At 34.5% G+C, this 26,793-nt stretch overlaps 1 pseudogene across 1 annotated transcript in view; it reads left to right on the top strand.

Annotated features, from left to right (window-relative positions):
* The window catches only part of LOC308340198 (small ribosomal subunit protein eS6-like), a 97,836-nt pseudogene extending 72,295 nt beyond the window's left edge, over positions 1 to 25,541 (top strand). The window contains exons 2-3 of the transcript in view: positions 8,378 to 9,069; positions 25,392 to 25,541. The product of the transcript in view is annotated as a small ribosomal subunit protein eS6-like (transcript). The remainder of the gene's footprint in view (positions 1 to 8,377; positions 9,070 to 25,391) is intronic.
* Positions 25,542 to 26,793: the final 1,252 nt, after the last annotated feature.

The raw sequence follows: 26,793 nt of genomic DNA on the forward strand, positions 1-26,793 counted from the left end.
ATTAGGTTAGACCCGTCAGGGATTATATTACATTTTATCAATAACTGACTTGTGACTTTAAAGATGTCCTCAAATCCCTTCATACCAGCACCTAATCTGCTGTTTGATTTAATAATGTAGAGAAAAACTGTATGTACACCAGAAAAAAAGGGATCATGAGGGGTCATCTTATAATTCTGCCTAAGATAAAAAGTGCATTGAAAACCTAAAGAGTTTGAAATTATCCCTATGTATTTAACCAGGACTGGAGCATTCCTCTACTGCCCACTACTAGGGTAGAGAAAATCTATATTATAACCTAATTGTACATGGAAATTGATAACACAAATAAATTATTTTAATTTCATTTTTGAAAGAGTGTTGAAAGATTTTCTTTTTACCCAAATTTCTTCAAGGAAAAACCAGGATTTCATGAATAGAGAACTAAGGAAATTCAAAAATAGACTAATATATAAGAGTTATGAAAATTCTAGCACAGTGAGGGGTCCCTTTCACAAAACCTGCCAGTACTCTTACCCATGCATAAATAGCTCATGACATACCAAATTATCCTTACTCCTTGAACAGCCCATGCAGTGTCATGTCTGTTCTATTTGTTCATTTTATTCTGTATGGATTATCTAGCCATTCTGGGTGTGCCCATAAACCTCCTTCTATTTCCAAAACATTTAGATGATATATTAATACTTGTCTAAAAGTATTCCTTTTTTCTGGGATCCCACAATAACTTTTTTTTTTTTTTTTTTTTGGACTGAAGGCTGAAACACCATTCCCACAATTCATATGTTGAAGCCCTATCCTGCAATGTGATGGCCTTTAGAAGTGAGGCCTTGGGAGGTAATTAGGTTGTAGATAAGGTCATGAAGGTAGAGCCTTCATGATGGGATTGGTGTATAATAAAAGAGGAAGAAAGATCAGAGCTTTTTTTCTCTCTGCCATATGAGGACACAGTAAGAAGATGATTACTTGCACACAGAAAAGAATTGAAGTTTTATATATTACGTCAACACACAGAAAAAATTATTTGGCTGCCAAAACGTCACCTTTTACCATCCATAAAATCATTTCATTTTGATGGACCCTAGTATTTGCTCATATTTTGGTAAAGTATTACTGCTGTAGAAAAATAAATCACATGGTTTCCAGGCATAAGAACAAAATTATCTTGGGTCATTAAGTAATATCTAATTTCTAAAATAATCAGCAAAGAGAACAAGATAAGGAACTAAGTACCAAAAGGCAAACCTACATAATCACACTAGTAAAAATATAGATATGGAAAAATGAGCTTGCCTTCATGTCTTCATACAGCATAGGTGGAATTTTGGAGGCATTTATTTAAAAGTTTAATGTCATCCAATATCATATGAATAACTCTATGTAATCCATAAACACATTTCTTCGTAAACTGTATGGCATATTATTGGTACAAGTTAAGGTCATGTGAAGTTTATAGATATACTTGTGTTTCTAACCAATACATCTTGACCATTCCACAAAGAGCATGAAACAGTCTTTGTTTGATATTGATAGATTGTCAGAAAAGGACAATCAACTTAGAAGGGTCAATAGTCTAAAAAATTTTAAGAGTAGAACAAAAAAGGTGCCAATTTAGTTACTGTAGTGAAATATTTATTAAGGGCAAAGTAATCATGCATGCTCTCAAGTACACCAAAATAAATAAATGTATTCTTCAACCAGCCAAGAAATAAAAAATGAAAGATTTGTGAAACTAATTCTGATTCTAATAAATTTTCAGCTAAATAAATCATAAAAGTCATAACATGTAGCATGTCATAATGTGTAATAGTGTTTTGGGTTTACATGTATTGATTATATAAAATTTAAATGCAATAATTTTCCATTTATACTTATGACAGTGAATTATTTCACTTTTCCAGGATAGTGTATTCACTATACACACATAATCTAACTATAATGTCTAGTTATTGACATGTGAAGACTACTTTTTGGCTCAATAATTTTTTAATTAGTTTATGTTAATTCTCATCTTTAATTGGCATGCTTTGGGTTCTAAGTGCCTGATTTTGTGCTTGTTTTGCTATACTAATCTTACTGGAGCCTGCCAACTCTGAAAACTGGACTCACATTCTGTGTTTTACAAATGAAATTTGTAACTGAGGTTAAGGTAGGTTAAATAAACCGCTCAACATCAAACCACCAATATGTATGTCAAAGCCAGAACTGAAAATAAGTATGACCTGCTTAAAATTGGGGACATATCACAATCTAAACTCATATCCCAATTTTTCTTATTTCTCTCTCAGGTATTCAAAGCTAATATTAGGATTGTGACATTGTATATGGTAGAAATGAGAAGAGGCAAGCAATCTCATATTTGTTGTTCGCCTATATAAAATTTAAAAAATGAGAATTGTTGAATTAGATGGTGTTACGTTCTTCGTCATCATCAATTTTCTGATAAATGGATATGGAAAAGGACATATGTAAATTCCTGTGGCTATTTTTAGTGATATAACTAATGAATGTAGGCATTCTCCAAACATTCAGTTACATTTATTTAACACTGACCAATCAGTTATTCAATGTGTCAAGACGGACTATAGGTAAAGACAAATATTCTAGCAGTATTTTCCAAGAAAACTGTAGTTCCTTTTTTAACATCAAAAAAACAATATTAATATTGAAAAATTAAAATCAAATCATCAAAGGAAACTTAATGGAATAGTCATCATGCAATTCTAATTCACTCTCAGCTGCTGCCCTCCAGCAAAGCTCTTACCTATCTCTAAAGGCATAAAAGAGAAATTAACATATTCCCCCAATGGTCCAGAGATTTATTTTCTTAACTTTATAAAATAATAGAGAGCTTTCAAAGACTAGTTCAAATTTCTCAGCTAATATTTGGATTGATTTTACAGACATTAAAAATATTGTAGAAATATATTATATAACTCTAATTCTTAAAATATGTAAGTTAATAGGTAGAAGGGAATACTAAGGGGACAGCCAGTGTTTATGTTCATGTTGTCAACCATTGACACAATTCCCGGGCTCAAAAAAAAAAAAAAAAAAAAAAAGAAATCAGAGGTCAATCTGGTAAATCTGCCAGGTACTCAGCTGTTTGATGTCTGAATGTCTTCTAGTCACTACCAGAAAGAATTAAAAGGATTACCTAAAACACATTTGCCCACTCTCTCCATTATTTCCTATCGATGGGACCCTTCCATCTTCTCTGAGTTCCAGTTACCACATAAATGTCAACCCATCCACTTTCTAATGCTCCCTAAATCTTCCCCTAACATTCATTTTATTTTGACAGATGTCTCTTTGAGAATTCCATGAACTCTTCAAGAATGAGTTGGAGAAAAGACAGCATGAATGATATTGTTTCTTTACCTCATCAAAAAATGGAAAGCTATAGTTTTCATTGCTACATTTTTTTAAACTTATAATATTTTCAGTTATGACATATGGCATATTATAGTTTAAATAAAACTGATGAATCAGCTATAAATTCTAATGACATAGACATAAATGAAATAATATTAGTGTCAAAAGCAGAGCAGTATAGTCTAAGGAATTAAAATAATCAAATTCACTGGAAAACTGTGAATTTATGGGTATAAAGAAATAAAAATTTGAACAATTGCAAGAATTTATATTATAATTTCCACATCCAATATTTCAACATTTGAAATTCTCCCTTCAGAGTTCTGATTATGCAAGACATATCTATAAAATAAATAGTTTATTATACAATTTTTAAATGTGATCACCGTACTTTCTTCATTGAATGTGATGGTGGAATTTTAAAATATTTTATGTAATATTTGTGGGCTAACAGAAAGACAAGGCCAATTTAAGTTGCATAATCTTAGAATGCTTTACTAATTCAATAACCCACAAAAGCAGATAGACGAGTAACAGTAAAAACCCTGCTCAAAGGAGTAGTATGATACTTTGTATTTATTTAATTTATCTGTGTTGTCATGTATTTTTACAATCCCATTTTAGTTAAGACCTCTGATATCACTGTAGAAATCCAAGTCCTATAATAAGCAACAGAGACACCAAGGGAATGATGAATAATTTACAAAACTATTAATCTTACAAAACTCAGAATATTTCACATACAAAGGCCTTTTACTGATCTTATGTCCCCATCAATTTCATTGACCAACATTTTAAAGCACACTACTCTGGATGTCAGAGATTTATTCATTCATAAAATCAATACTATTGATCACCTACCATGTCATACATACTTTAGATGCCACGTTTGCAATAAGTAGTGAACAAGAAAGAAAAGTTCCCTACCCTCATAGGGCTTAATACATAGATACTTCATTATATCTCTAATTTCTGAAAGTGTTAATATCATGAAGAAAAAGAAAACAGTAAATGATGCAGTGGATTTATTTGGGTATTGATTTTAGGTAGAACTGATAGCAAGACTATGGTGATGAAGACAACATTCAAGAAACCCAAATGAAATGAGGGCCGGAGTTACCTGATCAGAATTCAAGGTGGAGAAAACAGAAAGTATAATAGTCCAGAATTTGGAACAAGTTTGGCTTGTTCAACACAGCAAAGCAATATTTTGCTGAATGGCGAGACAAGTAGGGTATGAAGACACCTGGTCATGTAGGTCTTGAGGACTGCATAAAGGATTTTGTATTTATTATAGGTGTGATGAGAATCCATTGGAAATTTATGATTCTGAAAGCCAATGCTAGATTCTGTGTTGCAAAATCAGGGTAGACAGGAAGAGTAAAAACAGACTAGTTAGCAGGTTGTTGCTGAAGTTCAGGCAAGTCATAAATAAATACTACTGGTTTCAGCGCTGACATGTTAGAGCTTAGAATTTGTCACTCCTGTTCTCAAAACAAGAAAGAAAAAAAAAAACTGAGAAAGTTGAAGAAAAAAAAATCTTGATTTCTTTTTCTTGGAACTATCAGAAAATCAAGGATAAGTGAATGAAAAGAATTATAGCTATGAGCTGCTTACCTAGAACAGAGAAGCTTCTGGAGCTATAAACGGTTAAGAACCTTCAATCAGAACTCTCATGAATTTTTGGAGGCTGAGTGTGGCTAACGTGAAAAACTCCAAGGGACTGGAATCATAGCACCACTTTATACACATGTACTATTGTAGATTTTAGCTCCAGGAATTCCATTAGCTTCTCACCATAAAAAGCCAAGAAAAACAATCCTCTCAGGGTTCTGACAGTAGAGTAGAAAACTAAACATTCTGAAGTATACAGGCAGAGTATTCTTTTTGTTTTACCGAGAGAAAGAGGGAAATCCGTTCATACTTAGTATGGTTTGAGTAATACAGGAATTTTGTGTTTTGTGTTTTTTGTTTTGTTTTGTTTTTTACTAGAATCCATAAAACTGTGGTATACTGACATGTTAGCTGGCAAATAGGAGAAATGTCAGACATTTCACAATTCTTGATAAAATAAACAACATCTAGAAAGTTATCTAAACTGAGAAAAGGCCCCTATATAGTCTCTGGACGAAGGTAACTATTCTTTTCCAACTTTTGCTTACCCAGAGGTTTCAGGGGAATCTGGGAATTAAAGTATACCTAGCACATTCACTCACATGTCAGCATCCCATGTGGCAGAAATGCACTCCTTCCCTATCAGGGACTGACTCTATAGGGACTTGCAGGGCTGTGAATTCAACAATTGCAGCAATTTAGATACTCAATCATGAGATCTTCAGCCGAATTTTGTTTTGTTTTGTTTTGTTTAATCATAGTTAACTCTAGTCGCTGAAGGAGAGGGGAACTTTCAATGTTTATATAAAATGTATTTAACTTTCACACCATTCCTTGGTTTGGCATTTGGCTGATCTGATCATGTAAGTTATTTTATTTTTAAGTTTGTTAATGATAGTAAAGAAAAATCAGCTGTCTATGATAATTTTCAAATATTCTTTATTTTTGGAAAATTCCAAAAATATTACACTGGCCAGTGCATTTCCTCCTTTTTTTCTTTTCTTTTTCTTTTTTTAAGATTTTTATTTATTTATTTGTCAGAGAGAGAGCACAAGCAGGCAGAGTGGCAGGCAGAGGCAGAGAGAGAAGCAGGCTCCCTGCTGGACAAGGAGCCTGATGTGGGACTCGATTCCAGGACCCCAGGATCATGACCTGAGCTAAAGGCAGCGGCTCAACCGACTGAGCCACCCAGGCATCCCAGTGTATTTCCTTCTACCTGAGTCCCATCCTAATTCAACTCAGATGAGAGTTCTAATTGTAATGGTCCCTGAGAAAGAAGAAGCTAGATTGTTTACCCACAAAATTTTGTCAATAATTGGTTAAACCCATGGTACTTCCAGACTTCTGTATAAATAGCAAGACTCTTTAGGCCCTAGAATTTAGATTCTGACTGGTATACATGAAGAAAAAAAAAAAAATAGCAAGTTCCAGAGATGTTGGCAGGGCACTTACAGTGTCTGGTACTTCTAAAAACATCCTTCACACCAACACTGCAAAAACATTTGTTTTTCCAAAGCACAATTCAAGCACACATGTGCACCAAATACTCCTAAAAGTGGGACACAGTGACAAATTGATTCCTGAATCACCTGTACTTATTTTATTTACTAGAATTCACTAAAAGATTGCTTAGATTAGTGCATTTCTTTTAACACTGGAGTGAATTGAAAGAAAAATAAATGTTTTTAATGGTACTGTCTAATACTACTGGAAATGGAGATAAAAAACATAATAAATAAGAGTATAAACCATTCTAGAAGTAATCTCAATCTGTGAAGTTGGTTAAGTAAAATATGAAAATACCAGATGGTTTAACTCTAAAAGCCACTAAGTTACAAATGTTAATGAGTTGGAAATGTTTCCTTACTGAGATATTAAAAGCAGTAATGACAATAGAATAATTTGAAAGTTCAGGCTCACATGATTCTCAAAGAGGGGAAATCAACTCACATTATGTCTTAAGAGTCAAATAACTAAGGCTGAGAATTACTGCTTTAGCTAAAGTTATACAGCTTTCTCTAAAGTATTGGGGCAAGGACATTGTTACATAGCAAATCAGCAAAACTAGCAAATCGAACATCTCAGTTGGTTAGTATCCGAACCTTGATTTCAGTTTAAGTTATGATCTCAACATTGTGGTGAACCCCTAGTCAGGCTCCATGCTCAGCATGGAGTCTGCTTGTGCCTCTCCCTCTCCCTGCTTTCATGGTCTCTTTCTCTCTCTCAAATAAGTAAATAAAATAAAATCTTAAAAAAAAAATGGGGTGCCTGGGTGGCTTAGTCATTAAGTGTCTGCCTTTGGCTCAGGTCATGATCCCAGAGTCCTGGGAGCCAGCCCCACATCGGGCTCCCTGCTCAGTCAAAAGCCTGCTTCTCCCTCTCCCGCTCCTCATGCTTGTGTTCCTTCTCTCACTGTGTGTCTCTCTCTGACAAATAAATAAGTAAATATTTAAAGAAAACAAAAAAAAGAAGATGGAAAGATGCAGGAAAGATATTTTTAAAGAAATCATGAAGTTTATAAATGATTTTAACTATATTAAACACACTGCATATTGGGTATTTTGATGATGAATTGGTGATTAGTACATGAAAATATTAATTAAATATAAGGAAGTTGTAAATATGTGAGAAACAGTACTGGGTGGTTTATGAGGGATACTACTTATCATTCATTGTTTTAAGTCAATATGGTTGACCGGTGCCTGGGTGGCTCAGTAGGTTGAAGTCTCTGCCTTCGGCTCAGGTCATGATCTCAGGGCCCTGGGATCGAGCCCCACATCGGGCTCTCAGCTCAGCAGGGAGCCTGCTTCCCCATTTCTCTCTGCCTGCCTCTCTGCCTACTTGTGATCTCTCTCTCTGTCAAATAAATAAATAAAATCTTTTTTAAAAGTCGATATGGTTGAGAATTCAAAATACAAGGAATAGCCTTCTAAACATGATATTGAAAATATAGAAGAAACAAAAGTCGCATGGAATGTAAAAAGAATCACACACACTGCTTCATCTGTAGAGCAAAAATTGAAAAGCACAAGGAATGCCTGCTATTTTTCATTATAAAGCTTTCTGGTTGTATTTTATTATTATACATTTAAGTATTTATACTATTACTCTAATGAAAATAATTATTTTCTGGTTTGAAAAAAAAAAAAACAATTAATGTAGATTCATAGGATCCACCATATTCCAGGCAAAAAAAAAAAAAAAAAAAAAAAGGAAAAAGAAACATAAAATAGATTTTGAACTCTTGACATCATATTTTTTTATTCAATACCACAGTATGACGAAGTAAAATTAAGAACTAAAACTCTTTCTTGTAGCACTTCAGAAGTGATAGGCTCCTTTAGGATAAAGCTCAGCATCTCTTTCTCAGCCTCTGGATTTCTGCCAGAAATTCAATGAAGTGGATGATAAATCCAAACTTCACAACTTTTATGAGAAGTGTATGGCACAGATGTTGCTGCTGATGCTCTGGGTGAAGAAAGGAAGGGTTGTGTGGTCCGAATAAGTGGTGGCAACAACAAACAAGGCTTCCTCATGAAACAGAGTGTCTTAACCCTTGACCATGTCCACCTGTTCCTGAGTAAGGGGTATCCCTGCTACAGACCAGGGAGGACTGGAGAAAGCAAGCACAAATCTGTATGAGACTATGGAGTGGATCCCAATCTCAGTGTTCTCAACTTGATCATTGTTAAAAAAAAAAAAGAAGAATATACCTGGACTCACTGATACTACTGTGCTTCATTGTCTGGGACCCAAAAGAGCTAGCTGAATTCATTAAATTTTCAAACTTTCTAAAGAAGATGACATCTGCCTGTATGTTGTGAGAAAATCCCTAAACAAAGAAGGTAAGAAAGCTAGAACTAAAGGGCCCAAGATTCAGCATCTTGTTACTTCACCTGTCCTCCAACACAAATGTCGGCATATCACTCTGAAGAAACAGCATACTAAGAAAAATAAGGAAAAGTCTGCAGAACATGCTAAACTTCTGGCCAAGAGAATGACGGAGGTCAAAGAAAAATGCCAGAAACAAATCACCAAGAGACAGAGACTGTCCTGTCTGAGTTTTTACCTCTGAGTCCAGTCAAATATGAGATTCTCTCTCTCTTTTTTTTTTTAAGATTTTATTTATTTTTTTGACGGAGTGAGAGAGACACAGAGAGCACAAACAAGGAGAATGGCAAGCAGTTGGAGAAGGAGAAGCAGACTCCCGAATGAGCAGGGAGCCTGAGGCGGGGCTGGCTCCCAGGATCCCCGGATAATGACCTGAGCCGAAGGCAGACACTTAATTGACTGAGCCACTCAGGTGCCCCCAAAATTAGATTTTCTAAGAGTAGCAAATAGATCAGACATTAGGAAAAAAAAAAAGAGAGAAGAAGAAGAACTTAATAGCAAAGTCTTAGGATACAGTGACATGCAAAGAGCACTGAATTAATTCTAAAGCAAATGGTTGAATATCTTATGTAAATCTTATTTAATAAATATGTGCATGAGCAAATATTCTTGACAGAGATAGTATAACAAGAATAAATCCATAAAGACTATAAAAATTTAGCTCTAAAATTTCAGGACAGATGGAAAATAAAATATAATAAACTTGTGTAAAGGATGAAATAAAACAAGTTTTCAACTTTAACTCTGAAAATTTAATAAATGAACATCAAAGAATCAACTTTTTAAGTAGATAGAAATGGAATTTAAAATAATGTGGTCTCTTCCAAATGACTGAGGAAGAACACAACAAAAGTTGATGAAAGTTGCAACAAAAAAGCTATATATGTATGTATATGTGGGAAATAGAACATATGATATTTTAGTAAGTGTATATTCTAGATTAATGTATTTGAGTGTCTCAAATTAAGGGATTGTTTTTTCATTCATATAACAATAAAATTAAATCAAAATAAGGACATCATAACTAATAAATAACAAAAGAGTAAATTAATTTTTAAAGAACTACATCAAAATAAAAATTGGGTGAAAATTGATCCACCGTCTCCTCTCTCTTTTTTTAAAGAAATCTGAAAATTATAATCCCTATAGTATATGTATCCACTAAGATATGTAAGTAAATATGGAATAAGCAAAAGTTATTTCTGTGTGTTGTTGGATAAATAAAACATTTCTGCTAGCAAAAAACACTTCTGTACAAATGTAGAAGAGAAATAAAGAAACAGTTAATTACTCAGTAAGCATTCATATTTGCATTCATATAAAAAAGACAATCACACAAATTTAAACAATAAAGCAGAAGAAAGAACAATGAAATTTCTTTTATCTTCTCAAGAGACAAAGGCCTCCTTAGTCTCTGGTACATCTCCTTAGAGATTCCTCAGAGCTAATTCTGGTGGAGCATTTTAACATATCTAAAAGTTAATCTAGTCTGAAAACTTGGGGATAAATAGACATTGTAAAAACTGGAGACTGGGCTTAATCTTTAATGAGATGTATCTCTATATAGAGTGTTACAGTCAGATTCACTATGTCTACAAGGAAACCCTTCAAGAGGATGGAGAAAGAAGAAGTGTTCTAAGCATTTATAAAAGGAGAAGTAGTTTTCATTTACCCTTACAATATCTTCAGTGGAAAATCTGTCACTGTTTATAATGGCCACATCCTTTTCTGGCTTACCAGCTTCTAGACTTTTGTTAGTTTGAGCTATATTAAACTAAGTATTTTATGGAAAATTAATGGCAATGCAGATGCAAATAATTCTGTCCTGTGAAGAGATTCACACTCCATCCCCACAGAGAGGGGGAAAAAAAAAAAAAAAAAAGTTTAGCAAACATTAGCAAGTTTAGTTTACTATGCTTGGTCCATAATTGTGTCTTCTTTTTGCATTCTTTAAATTTTATGTAAACACCGGCTTCATTTAATCTTTTATAATGAGCTAAAAAGAAAACTTTTAATACATGTTCATTTCACATCTGTAGGAGGCAAGTCATAATTTTATCTTTGTTGAAATAGTCATCTTTGACAGACATGTTTGATAGCAAGACGTTCGATTCGAAACTGACTTAATATGCATAGAAATTATGGACAATTTTTTGGTCAGTGTATCTGTGTGTTCGGAAGATCAAAAGTGATCAGTAATGTCACTCCAGTCCCAGATTCTTTCCATTTCTTTGATCTGTTTTCTGTTTCACTTTCTGTTTCACTTTTTCTTACCTTTAAAGTTCTCAGGATAAATTTGAATACCCATCAAATATCCAGCCATATTCACCATTAGCTTGGAAAGTGTATGTGAAACATAATTCCAAGCAAAAGTCCTGCGGTTGTCTCTGAATGGCCAGATTTAATACTCATGTTAACTTGTCATTAGGGAATGAAGGTGCTCTGATTCAGCTAGTCCAGATCATGTGTTACATGGGGGTAATTGGCTGAAAATATTTGGATAACAATACATAGGTTAAGCTCCTGGGAATAAGGAAGACAGAAATATATTTAATGCCCAGATAACAGTATATAAGAATAATTAAACAACTTTTAAAAAGTCATTGCATTTGATTTGTCAATTTAGAAATTATAAATTTTATTTATAAATATTAGCATTAATAGATTCAAACTATTTAGACATAAGTATATATAGTTCATATGATGATAAAGGGAAGACTTTTTAAGTATTCATCTTCTATGAAAACAGAAATATCTGAAAACCAAAATTAGTTAACTGATACATATTTGAAAAATATGGTTATTGTATTTTTCCATGATAGTAATCTGAAAATCAACCTAGTCATTAGTATTTTTAATGACTTTTTCTCATTTTCTGAGATTTATTATTTATCCACTTTTCTTCTATCTTTCTAAAATAACTCTTACCTCAGGGCATACTTTTTAACATTCTTACACCAATCTTAAAGTTTACCTAAATAGTGATATGACACACATATATTGTACCTTGATTTTCTGGAAAACTTTCTCTTTATTTCCCAAGAATCTGGTTTCCCCAGAAATAACATATTTGTATAGCAAATCCCCAATGAGTCAATCAGCCACTATCGCTGATAAAGTGTTATTTTGTGGTTTCAAAATGTGACCAAAATTGGTTATTCAACATTAAAATATCATGCATTGTTTAATAATAAAAAATACACTTAGAGTGCTGCAATACTGATCTACTCACTTTTCTTCATATTTAGATCTACATATTTAACAGTAAAATTTATGCTTTCTTGCTAAGAAAAATATAAAATAAAAAATAAACAGTTACAAGAGCACAAATATATGTATTTAATAACAAAAATCAAAACATTCAAACCCTTTGCTAATACATTTTGTTTTATATAGCAGTGATGAAAAATAAAACAATCTTCCAGTTTCATCTCTGATATATAAAGAACTTGGAAGACATTAATCCTGTTCTTACAAAAAGGAAAAAAGTCAAATTGAAAGTCAATAATTTCTCTTGGTAACCTCAGGGATCTGGGGTGAAAGGGAAACTGTCAACCCAACATTTGGAGAGACATACATATCCAGAAAAATACAACTGAGATTTTGCTTACCTGGAACAAAATTTCCTAGAACTATAAAATGTTAAGAACATATAAATTATAATTTTACAAATATTATGAAAGATTAAATTGAAAATGAGAAACTCCTGGATGTATAGTCTCAGGGGTCCCTGTACATTCATGAAGTTTACCACAAATAACTCTACCAGGTACTTATGATAAAGAGTTCAAAAAGATCCCATCTGAACTGGTAGGACAAAGGGAAAAGTGTTATTGTTAAACATCCCCAAAGTCACTTAAAAATAATAAATAATTCCAATAAACCTTTCAAAATGTAAAAAGATCATAAGATAAATTAGACTGTGTTCAATATTCAATATATTGCATTGCTAATATACTCCCCATTCAAAAAAATCAAGTCCTGTATCAATTATATCTCACTAAAGCTAGAAAAGTTTTAAAAAGTAAAAATCAGAGAATATTGTTTAACATTCCAAATAATTTAAAAAAGGCTGAAATTCATTTATTTTTTAAAAGACTTATTTCTTGGGGCGCCTGGGTGGCTCAGTGGTTTAAGCCGCTGCCTTCAGCTCAGGTCATGATCTCAGGGTCCTGGGATTGAGTCCCACATCAGGCTCTCTGCTTGGCAGGGAGCCTGCTTCCCTCTCACTCTCTCTGCCTGCCTCTCTGCCTACTTGTGATCTCTCTTTGTCAAATAAATAAACAAAATCTTTTAAAAAAATAAAAAATAAAAAATAAAAAATAAAAGACTTATTTCTTTATTTGAGAGAGAGAGAGTGCACGAAGTACAGAGGGAGAGGATCTTCAAACAGACTCTCCGCTAAGTGCAGAGCCCAACATGGCTCTCAATCCCACCACTCATGAGATCATGACATAAGCCAAAACCAAGTTAGACACTCAGTCGAGTCACCCAGGCACCCAAAGCTTAAGTTTAAAAGAAATCACATAAAATATAATGCTTGCTCCCTCCTCTGGGGGTGGTGTCTTATTTTTTCAATAATTAATTTCACATGTGGAGAATACACCCAACATATATTTTATAATGTATTCCTTTAATGCACTTTATAATAATTCTCATAATCAATAATCAAAACAATGATAAAATACATTTAGCTACATTATTCCTAAAAAGCAAGGATTTTTATACTGTAATTTTATTATAGAATATGTTGCTCAGTAAAACATATAAAAACTAGTTGAGTATATAAACACATTTAAATAAAAGGAATACCCATACTATATTTCAGAAAATTTCATTTTGAATTTTTTTCATGTCATCTAGAGGAGCATCCATGCTTAAAAATAACCTATTCCCTTTATAGAAACACTATTATCAAACACATTGTGAATCAGACGCTTACTTCAGGCTTACTCATTTCTGGGAAGAATGTAGAATTCTATATTTCTGTGTGTATATGTGTGTGTGTGTGTGTCCGTGTGTTTGTGTTTGCTCTCAACTTTTTGATGGTGTTGATATGTGAGTAATTAGGATTGGAAAAAGTTATCTCTTTGAAAAATCTATTCTTCTGTTTCTCAGGAATAAATGTGATATTTGTTTATAAAGTTTACCTCTGTCAGGAAACATGACAGGGATGCCCCCTCTCACCACTGTTGTTCAACATAGTATTAGGAGTCTTAACCTCAGCAATCAGACAATAAAAATAATTAAAAGGCAGTCAAACTGGCAAAGAAAGAGTCAAACTCTCACTCTTCACAGAAGACATGATACTTTATGTGGAAAACTCAGAAGACTCCAGCCCAAAATTTCTAGAACTCATACAGGAATTCAGCAACATGGTGGGATATAAAATCAATGCCCAGAAATCAGCTACATTTCTATACACTAAAAATGAGACAGAAGAAAGAGAAATTAAGGAATCAATCCCATTTACAATGCCCCCAAACCATATACTTAAGAATCAACTTAATCAAAAAGGTAAAAGATCTGTAATCTGAAAACTACAGTACACTTATGAAGGAAATTGAAGAAGACACAAAGAAATGGAAAAACATTCCATGCTCAGGGTTGGAAGAATAAATATTGTTGAAACGCCTATGCTACCCAAAGCGATCTATACATTCAATGTAATCCTTATCAAAACACAATCAACATTTTTCACAGAGTTGGAAGGAATAATCCTGAAGTTTGTATGGAACCAGAAAGGAGTGTTGAAAAGAAACCAAAGCTGGAGGCATCCCAATTCCAGGCTTCAAGTTATATTACAAAGCTGTAATCATCAAGACAGTATGGTACTGGTACAAAAACAGACACATAGATCAATGGAACAGGATAGAGAACCCAGAAATGGACCCTCAATTCTATGGTCAACTAATCTTCAACAAAGCTGGAAACACTATCCAATGGAAAAAGGACAGTCTTTTCAATAAATGTTGTTGGGAAAATTGAACAGCCACATGTGTAAGAATGAAACAGCCATTTTCTTACACCATACACAAAGATAAACTCAAAATGAATGAAAGAACTAAATGTGAACAAGGAATCCATCAAAATCCTTGAGGAGAACACAGGAAACAATCTCTTCTATGTTGGCTGGCCACAGAAACTTCTTGTAAGACATGTCTCCAAAGGAAAGGAAAACAAAAGTAAAAATGAACTATTGGGACTTCATCAAGATAAAAAGCTCTGCAAGCGAAGGAAACAGTCAACAAAACTAAAAGGCAACCTATGGAATAGGAGAAGATATTTGTAAATGACATATCAGAAAAAAGGGCTAGTATCCAAGATCTATAGAAAGCTTATCAAACTCAACACTCAAGAAACAAACAATCCAGTGAAGAAATAGACAGAAGACATAAACAGACATTTCTCCAAAGAAGACACACAAATGACCAACAGACACATGGAAAAATGTCCCATGTCACTTGGCATCGGAAATGCAAATCAAAGCCACAATGAAAAACCACCTCACACCAGTCAGAATGGGTAAAATCAACAAGTCAGGAAACAACAAATGTCAGCGAGGATGCAGAAAGTGGGGAATCCTCTTACACTGTTGGTGGGAATGTAGCTAGTGCAGTCATTCTGGAAAACAGTATGGAGGTTCCTCAAGAAGTTAAAAATAGAACTACCCTACAACCCAGCAATTGTACTATTAAGTATTTACACCAAAGATACAAATGTATTGATCTGAGGGACCACCTGCACCCCAATGTTTATAGCAGCCTTGTCCATAACAGCCAAACAGTGGAAAGAGCTGAAATATCCAACAACAGATGAATGGATAAAGAAGCAGTATATATATATATATATATATGATGGATAAAGAAGCAGTATATATATATATATATATTATGGATAAAGAAGCGGTATATATATATATATAATATAATATATATAAGCGGTGTATATATATATACCACTTCTTTATCCATTATATATATATCCATACATATATATTTATATGTATATATATATACACATATACATATATATAAATAAATAAAAATAAAAATGTTACTCAGCCATCAGAAAGGATGAATACTTACTGTTTTCATCAATGTGGATGGAACTGGAGGGTATTATGCTGAGCAAAATAAGTCAGTCAGAGAAAGACAATTACCGTATGGTTTTACTTATATGTGGAATATAAGAAACAGTGCAGAGGATCATAGGGGAAGGGAGGGAAAATGAATGGGAAGTCCTCAGAGAGGGAGAAAAACTATGAGAGATTATTAACTATTGAAACAAACTGAGGGTTGCTGGAGAAAGAGTCAATAGGGAGGATGGGGTAATTGGATGATAGATATTAAGGAGGACACATGATGTGATGAGCACTGGGTGCTACATGAACTGATGAATTATTGAACTCTACATCTGAAACTAATGATGTACTATATGTTGGCTAATTGAATTTAAATGTAAAAATTAAAAAAAAATAAAGTTTACCTCTATGTATTCTGGATGCAAATGCACTTTATGCTCAGTTCTCCTCATTATAGTGCAGATTTAAAATGGAAATTCTTATATGCTTTTACTTTTAAATAGATAAAATCTATGAAATAAAATAATACCTGGAAATACCAACTAATGGATATTAGAAATTGTTTCAATGAATCTGTTGGTGATATTTAGAGAGGCAAACCACTTGAAGTTTTAACAAACTGATTGTTGATATCATGTGATAAAATTGTAACTATCTTTTTTCCAACAGAAAAATCTCAGATATCAAGAAATATATAAATACATAAAAGGCAAAATTGCCTTCCATAGCATACACAGCAGAAGTATATCTGTAGTTCATTCGATATTGTTCATTCATTTTGCTATTGCCTTTACTATCTGGAAATAAAATAACTTTGAAAATTCATTTACTGGAAAAATAAATATCAAAAATTAATTAATCATTTACTATACTTTTGTCCTAGACAAACTGGAGTAATTAGAAAGAATTACATATTCATGGAGCTAAGAGGAAAGTAAATTTTAAAAGGAATGGTATGGATCTCAGGATAGATGAGAATAACTTTGTACTGGAATAGGCAAGGACAGGTGTGAAAGTATCCAATAAAATGCAAATGTACATGTAAGGACATTTTGTTACAAATAATGCGGTCATCGTAGCTGCTTAGAACATACCGAAGGTTGGTTAATTGGTCTAAATTAAAGCAAAACTGACACAGTATAGTTAATCTGACCAACAGAAATCTGGTGAAGTCACATTAATAGACAATGAGATGATGAGCCATTGGAGTCAAGCTTTGAATGGTGGGGGATGGGAAGTACCAGGTACAGGGGCATTAGTCAAAGCAAAATTTTTTATGGCATTTTTTTTTTTTTTTTGGTCTCCAAATCTAGCCAATTCCCTATGTTCCACCCAGAAACATAAGAATAAGAATACATATCCAGCAGGGCCTGGGTGGTTCAGTCAGTTAGGCATCTGTCTGGTTTTGGGATTAAGTCCCCAGTGGGGCTTGCTGTCTGCTTCTCCTTTTCCCTCTGACTCTCCCCTCTTCTCATACTTTCACTTGCTCTTTGTCTCCCTAAAATGAATAAATAAAAAAAAATTAAAGAAAAAAAGAATATACATCAGACCTGCTAGAATAATGTTATCTTTTCATATTAATTATGTTAAAGATAACATTAAACAATGTTATCTTCTCATATTAATCTGCATTCTTAATCACTCTCTGAGATGTAACAAAATTCAGCGTGTTTACTATAATTAGAAATTTGAAAAGCACTAGAATATCAATGAACAAAGTTTAATTCATAATGGCATTAGACAAGGAATATAACAGAATTAAGCAAATAATAAAATTTATTGTAAAATCTAATACAGAACTAAGGATAGGATCAAATGTGGTTCTTCTGGAAATGATAAAAGCAAATTTTGGTTTTTTTAGACCATATAAATCATGTCTTCTATTACACCTCCTTTGATGCTAAAGAACCAAGGTGCGTCTTTTTTTTTTCCTGTTTCATTCAATGAGGTGTTTTGTTTTTTTTTTTCTTATTGAGGTATAATTGAGATAAAATATTATATTAGTTTTGGGTATACAACACAGTGATTCCACATTTCTATATATTTGTATACATTTTGAAATGATCACCACAATAAGTCTTGGTAACATTTGTCATTGTCACTTTTTAAAATTAATACAATTTATCACTGTACATTATATTCCCATGACTTATTTATCTTACAACTGGAACTCTGTACCACTTAATCTTTACCCATTTTGCTCCCCTCTCCAACTCTCTTACTCTCTGCCAACCACCAGCTTAATCTCTGTATGGGTCTGGGTTATGTTTTGTTTCTTTGTTTAGATTCCACATATAAGTGAAATCAGGCATTATCTGTCTTTCTTTGCCTGATTTACTTCACACAGCATAATGCCCTCAACATTAATCCATGGTGTTGCAAATGGCAAGATTTCATCCTCTTTTATGATTGAGTAGTATTCCCTTGTATATGTATAACACATCTTCTTTAACCAGTCATCCATCCATGTACACTTAGATTGTTTCCATATCTTGGCTATTGTAGTGTTTCACAAAGAAAATATTCATTTTCCAAGACATTTTTGTATTAGTGTAAGCATTATACTCTAGGTAGATTTTTAAGTCTGTTACATTACTACAACTTAGGGATGTATAAAACTTGAGATCAGTGTTGCTGAATAGAACAATTGTTATTTTAACCATTGACTGATAGGAATTACTGCCCTTTGACTACTTAATAGCAAGTAGCCTTGCTTAAAAATTTTGACACTAATTACATTACTGTCTTCAGGGCAATGAACAAAAAAGATTTAAAATATAACTTAGTAGAAGGATAGATTTAGCCTTCTATGGTATTCCATCCAAGTTCATAAGAGTGCTATGATTTTTAGGGTCGCTTTCCCCCAGCATAGCCAGCATTAAATATGACATTTCTCAAAACAGTGAACAGGTACATATTTAAAACTGCATTCATGTAGTTTCATTCAACCTACAGGAAAATAAAAATGAGCATGTGACTAACTTTAGTAATGGAGGGAAAGATACAGGAGAAAAAAAGTGGATGTAATGAAATAGTATGTGGCTAGTACTTACTTCATCCTATCACGCATGTCCTCTAGAATATTTATAATAATAAATTTAAAAAGTAATTATTATCTGAATCTTTTGTCAGAATCTGGATTGTTTACCACAAAGCATATTAAAAGCAGAGCAAGACTTCCATGTCCTGCAGAATGGCACTTAATTTTATCACAAATATAATCACTAAATATGGTGAAAGAGAGAGATGGATTGAGGACAGAGAAAAAAGAAACCTCATTTAAAAAAATAGTATATATGCTCAGAAGTCAAAAACAAATAGGACTGTGAATGCTGAGTGATGCTTATTTTGACCTTGATCTTACATTTGAGACATCTGTTAAACAATAGTGAACTTAAGTTTCTATTTGAAGGTCACATGGAATTGAGAAAAAAAGAGGTAAAATCTGGAACTTGACCAAAGTTCAGAGTCAAATAAGAGCTTTCATATGAATATAGACCAAAAAGATCCAAACCTCAAATAAGGATGATATAAATACAAATTCATCCTGCAGAATGAATTGCAAAAATTTTCCTGCCAGAAAACAGGTACTGGGTGGAGGAAACAAATTCTTGACTAAGAATATGTAAACACAAAGTGGGCCTCAGGTGCATTTGTGTTCCAGATTCAGACTACCTGTGTCATCCAAAAATTCTCAAACCACAAAATATGCTCCTAAACAAAAAGTCAGCAAAATGCATGAGTGTGTGATTAGAGAAGTTCAGGAAGGGAAGCAATGATACAAAAGAAGAGAAAGTAGATGTATTTAAAAATAGTATCTGGCTAGGACTGATGTCAGTCTCTATATCCAAAAGGATCTAGTAAATTATTACAACTCTAGCCATCAAGAAGACTTTCTCCTTCCCTCTAATCAATTTTTTTACTCTATTGTGGATGGTATTAAACCAAGGTTGGAGGGTGAGGGCACTGTGCAGTTAGACTAGAAGGAAGCAACTAGCATATTATATCCTTTAATTTTCATAATAGGCTTTCAATGAAGAGCAACACTGAAAATATGAGGGAGAAGACATGTAGAGTAAGTTTTCATATTTATGATTTAATTGTTGTAATAATACTGACACTGTGATTTTAAATTATATACTAAAATTCTAATTATACATGGGTGTGTTTCTGTAAGTTTTTAGTGCCAGCGACATACAGTTTTAAGTACTACAATTTGATAGTAAACCCAAATATCTTACTTGGAGAATCACTCTTTTTATTTTTCTATTTTTATTTTTTTTTAAGATTTTATTTATTTATTTGACAGAGAGATAGAGAGCACAAGTAGGCAGAGTGACAGACAGAGGGAGAGGGAGAAGCAGGCTCTCTGTGGAGTGAGGAGCCCCATGTGGGATTCGATCCCAGGACCCTGAGATCATGACCTGAGCCAAAGGCAGCCACTCAACTGACTGAGCCACCCAGGCGTCCCTAGTCACTCTTTTTAAACCTTTGATAAAACATACTTGATTATGTGAGGGCCTTCATTTATTCATATGAGCTTTGGGGAAAATCTGTTACAGAAGTTATTTTGATTTTGGAATCCCATTTATCTTATAGAACGATTTTGTGGGGAATGCCACAGTAACATTATCTCTTAACATCCATGAGCATGGTATAGATTACTCAGTGTTAATTGTTTTTTTATTTAGTACATCTAAGTGTTAGTGAATGATTTTCCTAGTAACCAAACAGACCAGAACCAGAATCCCCAGTTTCCTCCACTAATAAATTTCAATTCATTCATATTTTCCATGACATGATATAAATGTATTGTTTAAAACTCCTATTTATACAGAGATAAAAACCTTATAGGCTGCTGCTCCTATATAAGATAATAATACCAAAAAAAGTAAAAAAGCAAACACATATTTATATTACTTGTGTATATTTCTACACAAATTTCTATTGCCATAATATTTCAAAATAGTTAATTATAATGTAAAATCATATAGATGCTTTTATAAAAGATTTATTTATTTTTGACACTGTATTTCTGAATGCCTTGGATAAATAAGTATTTTTTGTTGTTGTCCGAAGTTAAAATTTTGAAGTTAAGTTCTGTGTCTTGGGAATTTTTCTTATCTTAATCCACAGGATAAATTTACACCTAACCTCAAAGGATATTTTAGGTGATTCTCAGCAAAAATGTGAAATCTTTGGTTAAAGAGAGAGTGGGGAAGAGTATATCTTTATTTTTTTTTCCTTCTAGTCAAATTTTTCCTTTTAAAAAAAATATACTCTTAGGATAATTGTCAGGTGGGTTCCCCCCATCTCCACCCCCAGTCAAAAAATAGAGTGAGACTTTTGGAGAAAAAAAAAAAAATTCTACAGGGATTCTCTTTCTGCACACAGCAAGGTTTGAACCCATGTGGACTTACTCCCTGGAGTGAGTAGTTGTCCAGCTGAAAGGATTGAAGAATGATTTCACAGCCTGAAAGCCAGAGACAAAACCACAGAGACTTGAAAGACAAAAGGAGACTGTGCTGCACTTCCTTGATGCTTCTTTTTTCCCCTTGAGTGATTGTAATTTAATTTTTGTGGCTCTATACATTTGATGTACTGCTTCCTATTTCTTTCCCTATTGCATATCAAAATCATGAAGCTTATAACTGAAAAAATTGAGTTTTTCTGCTCAAAAATACTGATAGCATTTAACTCAGAGTATCTGAAATCATTAATGTGTTAAACAGAAATCATGGAGGAAAGGAAAAGGGAAATTGGCTTTTATTTTTTTCCCTTTTAAAAATTTTTTGGGACATTTCTCCTTATAATTCCCTATTAGCATGAATTTATCACAACTGTTATGCAAGAGACCCTTATAAGAAATAATTTAATGAAATACTCTTTTACTACATCATCTGTAAACTTCAAGAACAAACCAAGTAAGTCATATGTACATTATTGACAGTAGGATGGAATTTTTTTATTGATGGTCCTTTTTTTTAATATTAACATATAATGTATGATTTGCTTCAGGGGTATAGGTCTGTGAATCATCAGTCTTACACAATTCATAGCACTCACCATAGCACATACCCTCCCCAATGTCCATAACCCAGCCACCCTATCCCTCCCCACCCCCCACCCCCTGCAATCATCAATTTGTTTCCTGAGATTAAGAGTCTCTTATAGTTTGTCTCCCTCCCAGGTCCCATCTTGCTTCATTTTTTTCCCTGCCTTTCCTCCACAACCCCTTGCCCTGCCTCTCAAATTCTCCATATCAGAGAGATCATATGATACTTGTCTTTCTCCAATTGACTTATTTCAGAATAGAATTTTTAAGCATTAGTCTATTTTGTTTTAATTCTTTTCTGTGATGTGTGTCTCTGAGTAGGTATGCAGGTACTGTATCTTTTCTTATGTAACTTCAGTTTGTGATTTCCACTCTAAAATAGTTTTCTTTTTCAAGCTTAGAAAATCAAAAACCATCAAAGATAAATGATTCATAACATTTTTTGAAAAATAGATACAAATCATAATAATTATAATATTTTAATAATTATAATAGTTAATAAGTCAAATATCATGACCATCCCTTGCACTGTTTCAGGCATCAAGGTAGCATTAAATTTTTCTCAACTTTTAAATTATACCACAGATTTGTAAAAATCTTTTCAATAATCTGAAACTTTGAAACTGTGTTCTTTATACTATGACTGACAACTTCATTTTAGAACTGCATTTGATATATTCAGATTTAAACATCTTTCTTTAAACATGTGATGATTACTGGCTAAATAGTTATATAACTAATGAAAATTCTCCTATATTCTGCATATTGGTTGTTTATTCTTAATGTACCTTTAATAAAAATACATCAAGAGGTATCTCAAGAGCTACAGAGGTCATAAGAATGACTGGAGGAACCAAAAACTCTAGAAGTGTGGCAAAGTGGAGATATTCCTGGGGAAAGGCCCAAAGAAAGTGTAAAAAGAAAGAACTTATTTAAATTAATCTTGATTCTCCACCAATCCATGATTTCAATTCAACTGTATCTATTCAGTGCTGTGTTTTCATTGCAAATCATGCCACAATCCCTACCTCTACCCCACCAAAGGAACATTTCTCTCTTTCTCATTCCCTGTGTCTGTCTCTCTATCTCATGTACACACACACACACACACACATACACACACATATCCCCAAAACAACATATTTAACATTGGGCATATTGCATGCAGATAAGATATAAAGGGAAATTCATGTGCCCTGGGTTGCAAAATTTCTGACCAAAATAAATAAATCTAGAGTGAGTTCATGAAGAGGTATGGGGAAATCAGGGAATAATTAAGTAGGTAGATTCCAAGGACCAGAGAAGGGGGTGGTCCAGAGAAGGGTGTGGTCTTAATGTGATAAATGGTTCTCTAGAGAATCATCTCCTATTGGGGTGCATATGGGATCAGATTTCTCTCTGTGTCTCATCTTCTGTGCAAATAAGAAAAAGATGTGATTGATGTGATCATATATCTAATTTCAAAACCAGAAATTATTTTAGAGTGAAATGATGCAATAACATGAATACAATTTGGTAATTTTGTTATTGTCTGATAAATTTATTGTATTATGTTGGTAGACCTATGGAATAATTCTGCTCAAGATTCATTCTCAAAAATAAGCTTATTTATACAATGAAAATACTATATATTCATCCAGATAAAAGTCAATAAAGAAGTATGTTGTTCATCTAAATATTAAAAGATAAGATAAAAGTGTAATTTGTTTCTACATATGCAAATTCTCCAATGAGTTTCTGAGCTTAGCTATTTCTAATATCAGTCTATTTTCCTTAAAAGCTGGTTGATTTTTCAATGTGATCTTGTTATTTTTAATTTTTTAAATAATTGTGTAGAGCTTTCTGTATCATTGCATTTTCATGATTAAAAATTTTGGAAGGCATGGAAAGATCATTTTACTCTTCTTTATAGAATATAGTTTTTTTTTCTAATGAATATTCTCCTTAGATAGGCTGAGGTTCCTGGTAAGCTGAAAATAAATTTAGTTAAATGCCATACTTTTTAAAATTCCATTTCTAACTGAAATCTGTAAAAAATACAGGCCAAATATTTTTACAAATATAATTTGTTTTTGTTTTGCCTCCATTCAGTCTATTTTTGGCAAGTATTTTAAGAAGATAATACTTATCAATTAAGTTATCACTATTTATAAATATTTGAATATATTACAAAATGTTTATGTTACAAAATTGTTGATTTTTTATTTTCATTCCATTCAGGCAAATATTATGAATTTATCCAATTAAAATATGAACCCATCAAAGGATTCTTTCCATGTTTCAAAATTCCAAAGTTCAATCAAGTAATTTTAAAATTAAATTGTTGCAGAAAATCTGAGGTGACCAAGGAAACCCAAAGGGCACATGGAGAGATGGGAGAACACAGCTTTATTAATGCCAGCGGGCTCAGTGGGATCGTTCCCAAAGACTGAGCACCCGACAGGGTTAGGAGTGAGTTTTTATGGTTACAGGCAATGGGGGATGGTAGCGGGATGTTTTTGCGGTCTCTCAAGGCCAAATGGCCCTTTCATGTGGAAGTAAAATCTAAGTGGAGGCATCTCAGGAGAGTGCTAAATCACCTTGGGGGCTGTTTCTTTCTTTTCTTACTCAAACAGGACTGGGCATCTGGTCTTTTTCTTCTGTCTCAGCTGGAGCAATGACTAGTTATCTTATCTTAGTCAAAGGGATGACTATTGGTCCTTTTCTTGGCCTTAGCAGGAGCAAAGGGGAGCCAGGGACCAAAAGAGACTGGAGCTGGGAGTCTCTATCCACCTCAAAATAATACCTATTATTTTATCTTGCTTTTGTGGGATGAATTTTGATAGCTTCTTGTTTGAATTTTTTTTTTTTTGGCATTAATTCCAATGTTCCACAAAATTCCAAAAGTTGAACATTTTGGAGCGTCATTTGACAATTTTAATGGCAATTTGGAAAAAACAAACAAACAAACAAACAAAACCCTGAATACTGTAAGGTTTTACAGGCGAGATACACACGACACCAGGTGAGACAGGCGCAAGGCAAGGTTTATTAAAGGCACCCTCAGGCGAGTTTCCACAACTCAGGAAAGGAGAGTCAGGGAAGTCATGCCTGGGAAGGGGTTGAGTGAGCTTTTATTGGGCCAGAGCAGGGCGGGGGCTCATAACCATATTTGGTAAGGTTAGAGGTTGAGGGTTGGAAAGTCCAAAGTGGCTGGTTTCTGTTTCTCAAATGAATAAGTTTCAGTTTACTCAAGGTGACGTGTCCTTGACTGATGTCCTTCTGGCCGGAAAGTCCTGGGTAGGGGAAGATGGTGGCCTGGTGGCCATTTTATTGTTCCTCCTGCATTCTCAGGGCTGCCGACCTAACATTCCAGCCTTTTTGGTGTAATAGGGGCAGCGACTCAGATCTGGCTACTTCGTGCTGGTGGGGGGCGTGGTCATAGGGTTCCTCAGATGTGGGCAGGTGGGAGTAGGGATGCAGGAGAAGCTGGTTGACTATGACTCGAAACCTCATGTATGCAAGTCTGGGCCACTGAGGTAATCTGCCACTGTAAGGATGCCAAGGACTAGGCTGAGGCCTTGATGGCTGTCCGGAGCTGTTTGGATAAATCCCGGGTAGTGTCTATGGAGTGGGCTAGGGCCCTGGTGCCCAGTCCAGTGGCTACTAAGGAAGATGCTAAGGAGACCCCGATGACCAGGGGTAGAAATACAGACCTTTTCTGTTGGGGGAGAGGGGTAGTGAGGATAGCCATTTCTGCTTGTGTATAGATGCTTAGTTGAGGGACCAGGGATATTGGGACACATAAGAGAGTGTTTGAAAAGTTGAGGGTTTTTGATAGGGTGCCGTCACACCGAAAGAATCCTCCTGGAGGAGCGTGGGTAGAGGAGGATGAGTTAGTTGAATTGCATAAGAAGGTGTTTGGGGATGAGTAGCAGAATGGGAGTACTGGGTTTTGAGGATTGATAAACAGGGGAACATTCTGTAGGGTGGTGGAGGCCACTAAGGGTGTAGGAGTGGGAGTGGTCACGTTGAAAGGGTGTGGTAAGGGCACCACATAACTGAGTTGGCCCCTAGAGCTTCACAGATGAAGCAGTGGGACAGGTTGCCCACACCAGAAAGGTTGGTGAGTGTAAGGCCTGGGGGAAGTCTCTGGCCTGGGCTGTTGGGGGCGGGGATGGTCGCATCTGCATGGGCCTGTAAAAGGGCTTGTAGGAGGATCAGATAGGGCAGATAGGATAGGAGGGGTGGAGGAGAAGCAGGGAGGTTGTGATTGAGCAGGAAGGGCCTGCCATACAAGAGTTCAAAGGGGCTGAGTCCTGATGGTCCGTGAGGAGAGACCCTGAGTCAGGTGAGTGCTAGTGGGAGAAGGGTTGGCCAAGAGAGGCGAGTTTCGAGAGCAAGTTTAGTGAGTTGCTCCTTGAGGAGGCCATTGGCCATCTCGACCTTACCCAAGGACTGGGGATGATAAAGGATATGGAGTTTCCAGGTGATGTTGAGGCTCTCCAGACCTGTTGTGTAATGCTGGAGATGAAGGCTGGTCCCTTGTCTGATTGTAGGGTTTGAGGAAGTCCAAATCTGGGGATGATGTGCTCAATGAGAATCGTGGTGACCACATCTGCTGTTTCCCTAGGGGTGGGGAATGCCTCGATCCAGCCACGGCTTCAGAAGTGGCATTCAGAGAGGCAGGTCCAGGTCCGAGTAGGGAGAGGAGAGATCATCCTCACCAGGGTGGGGGCTCGATCTCCTCCCGGTTTTCGGCACCAAATGTAAGGTTTTAGAGGCGAGATACACA

This window comes from Martes martes, assembly GCF_963455335.1.
Source record: "Martes martes genome assembly, chromosome: 3".
Lineage (NCBI taxonomy): Eukaryota > Metazoa > Chordata > Mammalia > Carnivora > Mustelidae > Martes > Martes martes.